Source organism: Palaemon carinicauda, chromosome 8 (genome assembly GCF_036898095.1).
Source record: "Palaemon carinicauda isolate YSFRI2023 chromosome 8, ASM3689809v2, whole genome shotgun sequence".
Taxonomy (NCBI): domain Eukaryota; kingdom Metazoa; phylum Arthropoda; class Malacostraca; order Decapoda; family Palaemonidae; genus Palaemon; species Palaemon carinicauda.
In genome coordinates, this window is record NC_090732.1 from 109,902,202 (window position 1) to 109,914,701 (window position 12,500).

The following is a 12,500-nucleotide window of genomic DNA, read 5'->3' on the forward strand; positions in this document are numbered from 1 at the left end:
AATTGCAATCATTTGCAGATGAAGAAACGTGTAAAAACTGATTTTATCAAAATCATATTCTTCTTCCTGTTAGGAAAATCATTTAGATTCTAAAAGAAAGATGAATAGGTTTTCCTTGTAATCCATAAGTAAAATTTATTGGGTTTGTTAGAAAGAAAATGAGCGATAATAAAGTAAAGGTGGACAATGAAATTTTATCGTTTTACTAAGCTTTTCGGAAAACATATTTTTTCTGCTAGGGAATTATTACATTAAGATTCTAAAGGGAAGATGAATAGGTTCCCATATAATCCATGTATAAAATTTATTGGATTTGTTAAAAAAAAAAAAGGTGGAAACATTTTTTTATCGTTCTATAGTTAAATTTACGAAAAAAATTTATATCTAGAGATATATATATTTCACCATACATGCATTTTACAATTTTACAATGAATACTTTATGGGGGAATACCTTAACAACTTTAGATTAGTAGATGATATAGTTGTGTTTAGTGAATTATGGGAGGAAATTCCAAAGATGATAGAAGATTTGAAAAAAGAAAGCAGAAATGTAGGACTGAAAATGAATCTGTGTAAAACTAGGATAATACTTGTGCAAAGGCAGGGAGAGAACAAGTAAGGGTTATGGACGCGCCCCTAGAGATTGTTCATGAATATTCGTACTTGAGACAGACAGTAAGTGTTTCCCCAGGACACGTGCCCGAAATTAAAAGGCGGATAAACATGGGGTAGAGAGCTTTAGGTAAACGAAAGGATGCTATGAAATGTAAAATGCCCCATTCCTATGAAAGAAAAGGATTCAATTAGATGGTCCTACCAGTAATAACCTATGAATAAAAAAAAAACATGGGGCTTTACTAAAGACTTAGAACGTAAACCAATTACAACTTAAAGAGTAATGAAAAGAATAATGATGAGAATAGCACTAAGAGACAGAAAATGGGCAACATGGATACGACAGAAAAACAAAAAAGAGGATATTCTAACAGCATGTAAGGAAAAAGAAAGGGTTATGGGCAGGGCATATAAGTTTTATCATTATCATTAATTGATTAATGAACTATATTTTTGGGTGTTACATGTGGCACGGTAAACGGTGATCTTTTCAGGCAAATCTCAGTGAGGAATCTCCAACTTTTGAATCCCAATGTTTTCATTAATCATATAATTGGTGGACTAGACAGTTTCAGGAGCCAAATGATATAAAGTACATGGGGATATTTTCAACATTCAACATATAACTTTAGGTAACATCAAAATAATGCCACAATAATGCCTACGTCTAAATGCTTTAATGATTTCCGGTCTTTGCCTTTGAAAGTTTAATACAACCAGTGTGAAACCGGGCATTTTATATTGTTTTAATAGACTAGCATTTTAAGAAGAAATCGTCTGATTTAATTAATTTCTATTGTAAGTATGCATTTATGTTTTCATGTGGCCCTGGTGATGGGAATACATACTTGCAACGGTAGTTTGTAGCATATATGATAACGACGAGAGACGATTCCAAGTGTTCGTACTGTCCTTCTGATCATATTACACACACGTACGCACCGCAGTTAATGCCTACTTTCTTTGTTTTCTTAAAAAAAAAAAAAAAAAAAAAAAATCTCAAGATACGTATAAAGTATTACCAAACCCAAATTTTATATATATATATATATATATATATATATATATATATATATATATATATATATATATATATATATATATATATGTTTTAATATATATATATATATATATATATATATATATATATATATATATATATATATATATATATATTCACAGTATATATATATATATATATATATATATATATATATATATATATATATATATATATATATATATATATATATATATATATATATATATATATTCACAGTATATATATATATATATATATATATATATATATATATATATATATATATATATATATATATATATATATATATATATGTGTGTGTGTGTGTGTGTGTGTGTGTGTGTGTGTGTTTATGTATGTGTGTGCAAAATGTGGGTTTGATAATACTTCATATGTTTCTTCAGAGAAAATGTTTTTAGCAAACATAGAAAGCAAGCATTAATTGCACTCATTGAATGATGGGTATTATTAATACACAGTGTGCATATATTCTTATGGCAGAAGCAAAACAGCATGAGCTTATCTAATTAGACTAGAGAACCACAAAATTAGACCGAAGAATAAAGCTGTAAAGCTGAATGAATTACTCAGTATATTAAAATGAAAGAAACTTGGTGGCGGGTTTTCGACTCCGCAATTCCGTCTGAAGACGCCTGAATGATGTCGAGCATTTGAGGCAAACAGCCTCCATTCAAACGACACCTACTTGAGTGAAACGAGATCTCAAATGGCCTTACAGAGTAATTCAGCTGTGCCTCTGATAAGCTGACTAATCAGTAAATCATACAAAGATATTCCAAGGCAATTACAGCACAAAATCGAAGCGGACTGTTAAGTTATACTGATATGAAAATGAATATCACAGTTCAAAGAATGATCGTTTATGTCACAATGATTCTGAGATATTTTCAGATACTGTCCACTAGATCTAACTTGAAGAATATATCACGATATTTTGTTTTAATTTCCTATATTTCCCGCGCTATATTATTTCATTAATCTATTCAATTAATGTTTTATTGTTTTTTTATGAAAAAAAATACTTGTGATTCGTATTTTATGTGCAAAGAAGAAATTTGTGGAATAATTCTTTCGATAATGTTTGTTTCAATGAATAAAAGTGTTCTTAACTGGATTTCAGTCACTCGATCTTATGTCTTCAAACCTCTTGATGAGCACTTCTCACAACAAAAGTCTATTGCTAGATTAAAAGCATTATTTTTAGGGATGAGATTGCTATACCCATGACCCATTTTCATATATTGTAGCAGCATTATAAAATTAAATACCACTCTACGCGCGTCTGGTAACTCAATTGTGACCCATTACTACTGAAATCAGACTCCTTGTGCTTGTTGTAAATTTTGTAAACGTTTTCCTATACATTTTTGAAAGGATGCGTCGAAAAATCCTCAAGTAAAGTTTAGAACATTCAGCTAAATCATAAAATAAAAATGATTGTTTTGTATAAGAATGGAAATGAAAAGAGAGCTATGATACAATTACACCTAGATGTCGCAAATTAATGCAGGGAAAAAACATTCTTAATGATAACTTTAATCCAATGAAAAGGCAACAATTTCGTCTTTCCATTTAGTTTCAATTCAGAGAACACCAGCAACCTATGAACAGGAATTTCTTTGAGTGATTGACAAGTTTATTTGATTCAGGTAGTTTGGTTCAAGTTGGCTGTATACAAGTTTGTGAAAACTTCACCCTCAATTTCCTAATCTTTTTTGCAAGAAATAGAACAAGAGAGAGAGAGAGAGAGAGAGAGAGAGAGAGAGAGAGAGAGAGAGAGAGAGAGAGAGATTTAGGATTTATGGGGAAAATCTGTAATAATAAAAATGGAATATCGGTGTAAAACAACAATTAGGGAATGAAAGTTTCACTCGCAAAGTGAATCTTAGAGCCAACATTAAGTGTTCTAAAACGTCAATAAGGGGGTTAGCAAAGAAACGTAATATTTCAATAAGAAGGAGTACGACAAAGGAAAAACGACTGGAACAACACGAAAAAGTGAAAGTGTCGTTACTTTTAAGAAAAAAAAAAAAGCGATAACGGATGTTTTAATTAGGTTGAAAATATTTCATATAAATTGCGAAAACGTGTTTAGAATATAAAGGAGTTTGAAATTTTTCACCTATACAAAATCTGAGCATATTTTAAAAATATCAAAATAAATGATAAGATCGAAGGAACGTGAGCAACTTGCCTCTTGTTTACATCTAGATAGATTGCGAGGCATATCAGACCTTGAGCCATATTGACCGCCTGGTCACAACACGTATTGTCAATAGCGGTTCATTTCAACGAATCTCATTTGGTGCAGAGAGAATTCTGAAGATATAACGATAGCCAGCCATGACTTGTTATAGTCTTAGCATCTTATCTAACCGTTATTAATTCCGTATTATTATTTTTCACAGTATGAGGATCAGAAAACTTCTATTCTGTATGCTCACTTATTAGCTATGGGATAAAAAAAATGATTTTCATCATCATCATATTCTTCAAGGCTATACAGTTACATCAAATTCTTAAATTAACTTTGTCGTCAAACTGTCGTGTTAGTAGTCTGTCATATGTTTACAATTAACCTACGTTTTCCGTGTTATGCTCTGGTTTTCCCTACAATGTACTCTGGACTTACACCTGCAATACAACATCCTTTACCTTTTCTGTTTTACTCCAACCCGGAAATTAAAAGAATTTGAGGTACTTTTTTCATAAAATTCACTTTACAATAGATCAAAACAACTTTTCACACCACTTATTTTGCATTCGTTGCCATCTTTTGATTCTATACTTCCCAGGAGAGGGGTATATTTCACTCCATTCTACAGTAAATAGTATGCGAGAAAACTCTCTAGGACCGTGAATTGCTGGCAGTACACTTGGCTGTCCGTCACTTTTGCCACTTCTTAGAAGATGCACCCTTCGTCATTCTCTTGCACCTCATGCCTCTAGTGCATGCCTTCAGTTGGCAATCAGATGCCTGATCTACCCGTCAACGCCGACATCTCTCCACTGTGGCTGATTACGATTATACACCTCAGCACATCCCTGGGAAAAATAATCCCGTTGCTGATGCCTTGTCAAGAAACACAGTGGCCGGCATTCCTAAGGAATTGGATTACAAGGCTTTGGAAGAAACCCAACAAAAAGATCCAGAGTACCAAGCATGTAGGACATCCTGCATATCCCTCCCTTGTGAGGACGTCTATCTTGATCACTCCAACGTAACCCTCCCTCTTTTATTTCAAACCTGGTAGACTTAGACCATGTATACCTTCTCTCGTGCCCCGGCAGGTGTTTGCTTTTTTTCATGGCCTTCCACATCCCTTGCACCGTTCTACTGCACAGCTACTGAAGACAAAGTTTATTTGGTATGTCATTACTAAGGATGCTAAGGATTGGGTCCATGCCTATACTTCCTGCCAAACCTCAAAAGTACATCGACACATGGATTCAGGAGTGGGCACCTTTCCTCAACCTCAGTTGCACTTGGCTCACATTTACATCGATTTTGTTGGTCCCTCACCGACATCACAAGGAAATCCTAATCTGTTAATGTCATCAAGCGTTCCACTCGTTGGCCTGAAGCCACCCCCATGGAAACTGCAACGTCCGTCTCATGTACATATGTCTTACTGTAAAGATTGATGACGAAATTTGGTATCCCTGAGCATATTACTTCCGACAAGGGTACCATTTTCCCCTCTCAACTGATGAAATCATTATCGAATCTCCTAGCCTTGGCACAAGGAAACGGCAAGCTTCGGTGTCTTCTGAAATTGTGAAAAGAAAAGATTAGTGACAGGGGAGACCATCACCACAAGTGATGGTCTACATGCATGTCTTTTGGCCCCGGTCAACAGCTCAAACATTTTTTTACAGCAGCCCTCAATCTGGAGTGGTAGTAGCACAACTGCAGCCAATGGGCTCCAGTAAGAGGCTGTAAAGGTCGCTGGTAGGGATATAAGCGAGTGGATTATTGTCAGCCTTGGTCGGAATAGTTGTCAACAATTTGTCCGGAGAGGAGGCGCTGATGGAGGTCTTGAAGGTGGTGAAGAGATTGTTAATAATGACGTTGACTTTGGTCATCACGTCCTTCATGGGCAAAATATTGACATTGCGGGTGCAGCACATACAGTTTCGAGTAAGCGACGTACCCAGAGGGCAAGCAGTAGATTCACTTAACGAGGAAAGCCGTCTGTGGCAGGTTGTAGGCAAGTGATACTTCCCATTTCTGTGAGGGCGAGCGAAGCCTTTTGGTTCTCCAACGGTTGTTGAGGGAGCTGGAATCGTTTTCCTATGCTGGCAGCTAGGGATGGCTAGTACTGCTCCAGGAGGTATGATTTGAGTGTGTCGTATGTTATCAGGGTGTCCCCTTGCTTATACAGTCAATCGGAGATTTCCGGGAAAGAGTCCTTGGAGATCGCCGTGAGAACATAATCTGCTTGACTGAACCATGAGCTTGTTGTGGAATTGAACCTCAGCACGCTGGAAGCAGGTGAATGCTTCTCCGCCGGCAAAGGATTGCTGTTTCTGGGGTGTGCCATTGATAGTAGAATCAGTGTTGGAGGGCGGCATCATCAAACAGTAAGACACAGAAGTGAGGGAGAAGGTGGGAGGGAGCTGGATACTCCAGTGGTCAGCAATGTGTGAGGTGTCAGTTGGGTGACAACTGAGAGTCAAAGTGAATGCAGCTAAACTTTGTTTAACAAACATAGAGGTTATATACTGTGACTTACGAGCAGGAGCCTCACAAAAAATCAAACCACATTATCAAGTTAATACAGGTTGGTTTATTAACGGTGCAGGGAAGAGCGAGTGATAATCAAAACTGTTTCGAGGTACGATCGTGTATGAAACACGTGCGGTATAATAGGATCCATTCATCCACCGATCTATCAATTCAACGAATAAGTTTGAAGTATGTCTATTTTCTTTGTCTAATTGTCTTGGATTGTCTATAATCTTTTTTTAATGTATCTTGAGTTCTTTTATGTAAAGTTTGGTCTTGTCACAGTTTCTCTATTTTTACAAATAGTTTTTCTGTATTTTATTTTCATTCCTATTACCTTTTCTCTATTCTTCTCTGATTTCATGAGTTTTTTACAAAAGTATTTCATTACGCTTCATATATCTTGTCTGTATTATTATCGCCCATCTTTATTTTTTTTAAAAACAATTCCATCCAATTCAGAACAGCCTTTTTCAACTATAGCCAACATTTAAAAGCTTTTGTCATTTGGATTCCTTTTTCAATATTTTATCTATCAAAAGGTTATTGTAAAAACAAAGTTTAAAAGGACATATTTACACTATTATACTGTAGACTATGAATAACATAACTTGTCTTGGTGGTTTATATATATATATATATATATATATATATATATATATATATATATATATATATATATATATATATATATATATATATATATATATATATATATATATTTCTCGAGTGTGGTAATGCCAATTGGCTAAATCTGATTTATTCTTATTATTGTACCTCTGTTGATCTGTAACTGCCCTAGCTTAAACTCAAATGCTTATAATTCTTGTCCAAATTTTTAATTCTAAAGTGTCTTCTTCAAATATTTTGTATATTTTAGTCATGTTCGGCTTCGAGCGTCAACCCTTCATCAATCAATTTGACCCTCAAGCTCCAGGCCTTTTATTTAGAACAATTTTCTGACAAAATTTTTGCACAAAAATTGTTGAAGATTGGACTTATAGCATATTTAATCATATACATGAATAATTTTCATTTACAAGGTTATATCATTTCACATATTTGGTAGAATTTTCATATAAGTAAATAATAAAAACGTTAAAAAACTGTTAATTACTGGATTTAAAATACGCCAGAAGACGCTGTGGGAGGTAAAAGAGAATCACATGCATTACGTTCAAAGAGTTAATGAAAAGACAAACTCGGAGAAAATTGTAAAATCCAATTATGGTATCATGTAAATATTACTATGACTGTAGATCAGTGATATACTTTATAAGCATACTACATCCCATTACCCTTATCCTGCATGTAGATCAGTACTAAACTATAGAAACATACTGCCTTCCCTTACCCTCATCCTCTTGTACCATAGACTATAGATCTTCGCAAACCATTCTCATTATTACAACAACCCTCCCAACCACTATTCCATTACCCCCACGCTCTTCCTGATTAAGGAGCAGAGTAATGATCATCCCATTCTCATTTCTATACTCTTTTAACCTTCATTTTTACTAATGGTCATCCAACATGAGAAGGCATTCAAGCACAGCTGTCTGTAAATACAACTTAAGTTCTCTTTGGACCTTTACTCTCCATTTATTCTTTTTAGTCTCTTGCCATTCAGCTGTAATTTTTAGATTTTTTCCTCGTTCGATACTTATTCGTCATTTTAGAACAAAACTGTTTATGATTTCTTTAAGCCAGTCATTAGAGAGCTTTGAAATACTTGTGATGGGAGCTGGTCTCTGATAATAATAATAATAATAATAATAATAATAATAATAATAATAATAATAATAATAATAATAATAATAATAGCAGTATCCAATGCTCAAAGAAAAAGATAAGCAATATAAAAGCCATAACATGCTTTATACCTCTCTCTCTCTCTCTCTCTCTCTCTCTCTCTCTCTCTCTCTCTCTCTCTCTCTCTCTCTCTCTCTCTCTCTCTCTCTCTCTCTCTCTAAGATATTTCTTATTCAGACTCATTGGTGACTCTACATCCCACTCTCATTCACTTTTATCACTGGAGAGAAATATCTGATTTTGTGTATTAGATAATATAAACAAGGTACCCATATTTCCTTTAAAGTTCTTTTAAGTTACATATGAATTTCTGTATTCTGAAATTCAGATTTATCAAACAATAATTTTACGATCGGTGTTGATATATTAATATGTTGATTGATAAATTGATAATGCTTTTTGTGACCTGGTATATCAACGTAACAATACTGCTGATGCTGTTGAATAACGTCACAGGCTTGGCTTGTGATTAACGAGAAAGATTTAACTCCAGCGTTTAGCGGAACATCCATTATCATCGTCAAAATATATTGCCTTATTTTGTTGTTTGAGTTTGGTTAAGCGCCACGGATTAAACTTAATATGGCATCTCTGATTTATTGTCGCCGTGGCTGTTTGACTTAAAATGCATTATGTGCTTTCCGTGCCATAAGGACATAATTTACTGAATGCTCGGAATTTTACTCAAAAATCTGTTCATTCACAATAAAATTATGGAGAGTGATAACATATTTTTTTTCCTCACTGAGCTATTTTTCCCTGTTGGAGCCCCTGGGCTTATAGCATACTGCTTTTCCAACTAGGTAGTAGGTTGGCTAGGGAACCCACCACCCGTAGAGATACTACCGCTAGAGAGTTATGTGGTCCTTTGACTGGCCAGACAGTACTGCATTGGATCCTTCTATCTAGTTACAGTTCACTTTCCCTTTGCCTACACATACACCGAATAGTCTGGCCTATTCTTTACAGATTCTCCTTTGTCCTCATTCACCTGACATCACTGAGATTACCTAACAATTCTTCTTCACCCAAGGGGTTAACTACTGCACTGTAATTGCCCAGTGGCTACTTTCCTCTTGGGTGGGGTAGAAGAGACTCTTTAGCTATGGGAGGCAGCTCATCTAGGAGGACACTACAAAATCACACTATTGTTTTCTAGTCTTGGGTAGTGCCATAGCCTCTGTACCATGGTCTTTCACCGTCTTGGGTTAGTGTTCTCTTGCTTGAGGGTACACTCGGGCACATTAATATATCTTGTTTCGCTTCCTCTTGTTTGTTAAAGTTTTCATAGTTTGTATAGGAAATATTTATTTAAATGTCATGTTCTTAAAATATATAATATTTTTCCTTGTTTCCTTTCCTCACTTGGCTATTTTCCCTATTGGGGGCCCTGGGCTTATATCATCCTGCTTTTCCAACTAGGGTTGTAGCTTAGCAAGTAATAATAATAATAATAATAATAATAATAATAATAATAATAATAATAATAATAATAATAATAATAATAGCTTAATAATAATAATAATAATAATAATAATAATAACAGTGAAATGATTCAAGTAATGAAATATGATTACTTACCAATGATACTTAACTCCAACTTCTTTCCTAAGTTGGGTAAAAATTACTTAAACTATAAAGTCAGTATTACGTTAAGAATACAAAATATTGCTTGACGCGCTGTGTTAACCCCAACCCCTTATGTCGAAAGAGGAAAAAGATACACCTAAGCTATTTAGCAGTTGTCCTAGCATTCAATTTTGGTATTTGGTTAATAGCATTACGTTCAGGTTCCCATGGGTGGTCACAGTGGCTGACTTTCTGCTTTAGCTGCTTCAATTTGATGCTGTACCAAGTCACTTAGCTTCATATATATATATATATATATATATATATATATATATATATATATATATATATATATATATATATATATATATATATATATATATATATATATATATATATATATATATATATATATATATATATATATATATATATATATATATATATATATATACACTGTATATTTATAATTCTTCATCGGGAAAGTATTTACCCAAAATATGAAACAATTGCATCAGTAACTGAATTAAATTAATTTTGTATTTCTATAAATTCAAATATGGTTTTATTTGTAATCTAAATTTGATCATTCAGGTGAAAACTAACAAGATAGATATCTACATCAGATCAAATAACCCACAGCAGCAAACCAGAAACACAATTTCTATATGAACTATCATTTTGTTGCATGAATTCTCAATGCAGCCACTTAATGTATACAAATTAATGTAATCACCAGTAATGGTATTTCATGACCCAGTGCCATTAGCTCAAATGCATCTCAAACGCTTATTCATCAAACACAATCACCCTCGTATCAGTAATGCATATTTCAGGGCTATTCATTTTAGTATCCATTAGTGACGTTCATAGAGGAATTCGTCTCCCTCAATTTCTTCGTCATATTTCAGCTAAAGCTAGTTATTGGATGGGGTGAGATATAGACAGCGTATTAATATTTAATAGCCCATGGTAATAACATTTAAAGTAGTCACTTTGTTGGGCTGCTACAGAAATTTTTTTTTACTCTGGTTAATGCAAAATTGTTAGAATATTTTTCTTAAATAGAGTTGAATAAACTTGCAACCTATAGATTTATAGATTTACATATATTGTAGAAAATTGTGAGCATAGATAATTAGATGTAACGAAAAATGAATTCATTGTGTTTTCTCGGTGGTGAATTTGATATACACTAAGTAGGGAAGAAAAGACGTAATTGAAATGGCTGTGTTGACTTTGGTTAGATGTTACTGATTATTTTTGTCGAATTTTTTAGCAAAACACTAACATAATAATCAAAACATCAAAATCTGTAATGCAGATGGTGTGAAGGGATTTTATAATAAAAAACGTGAAATGTGGTGTTCGTGTTAATTACCAGATTATGGGTTAACGAAAAATATTTGGTATTCTCTCTCTGCGACTGAAGAATTCTTTTCTATTGATACATGTAGTTTTCCATAGCTCGTATAAATTCCATATGTAAATAAAAAAAAAGGAAGAAATAATTTCTTTCGTTGCCTCATTTGTGAATGTGACACTACATAATATGAACTAAAGAGAGCGCGTTTTTCATTAAAATTCGTTTGCGAGCAAACAAAATGGTAATAGGTATCCATAAAAACATGGTAACATTTAAGAAAATGTTGGTCCATTAGCCTGAAAATGCCACACGGACAAAGAAACACCCCAGTATTTGATGAAGTAAAGGACATAACCTAACTAAGCCTCGCATAGGAAATGCAATTCTGTGCTATATTTTGACGGTTTCATTAGGTTATATTCCTTAATTGAGAGGCACCAATTCAACATGCCTTCGTTGAACTACAGATATTGTTTACAGACTTACAAATTTACAATTATTTTACGGATACTCAATGACGGGCAGAATGACAATCAACTGGTCCCGATTATCCTTGAGTATAGCCTGCCTGTTTGAAGTGTAGCAGTGTTTCCTTATAGGCTCAAATTGCCTACATGACACCGTGGTCAAGAAAGTCGCTTTTGTATACTTTTTATTTCTTGCCTAAAACATACTTTATTTGTTGGAAACCAAGAATGCTCCTCCAAATGAAATCCACAAAGTACTCGGCTTTTTTAACTAAATATACTATTTGGTCGTATGGAAACTAATAGCTAGAAGAAACCAAATGGAGTGCTGGAGATGAGCACTATTATACCTACTGTAGTAAGAAGGGTATGCAAAGATGGTAGGATGGGGTCTCCTGAATATCTCCGCTTATCTTGAATGCATGAACAATGTACTGGGCACGTGGGAGAGGGACACAGCTGCGGCGCCTTTGACTTTTTTGCTGCCCACGTGACTTGACATGATGTGATCCTTTCTGGGGATACTGTACTCAACACACAGAGAAAGTGCCAGTCGGGGAGTACATCTGGTTTTAATATACTTACACTAAGGCTACTAAGGGAGGACACCTGGTTTTAGACCGATTCTCCAATTCATGCAATGTCTTCTAAGATCCCTTGGGTACTCTCTCTCTCTCTCTCTCTCTCTCTCTCTCTCTCTCTCTCTAGAGAGAGAGAGAGAGAGAGAGAGAGAGAGAGAGAGAGAGGAGAGAGAGAGAGAGAGAGTAGCCAAGTGACTTTAGAAGACATAGCATGAATTGGAGAATCGGTCTAAAACAATGTGTCTTACCTTAGTAGCCTTTTCTTGATGGATTGAGTATAAGTTTTGTACTCCTGT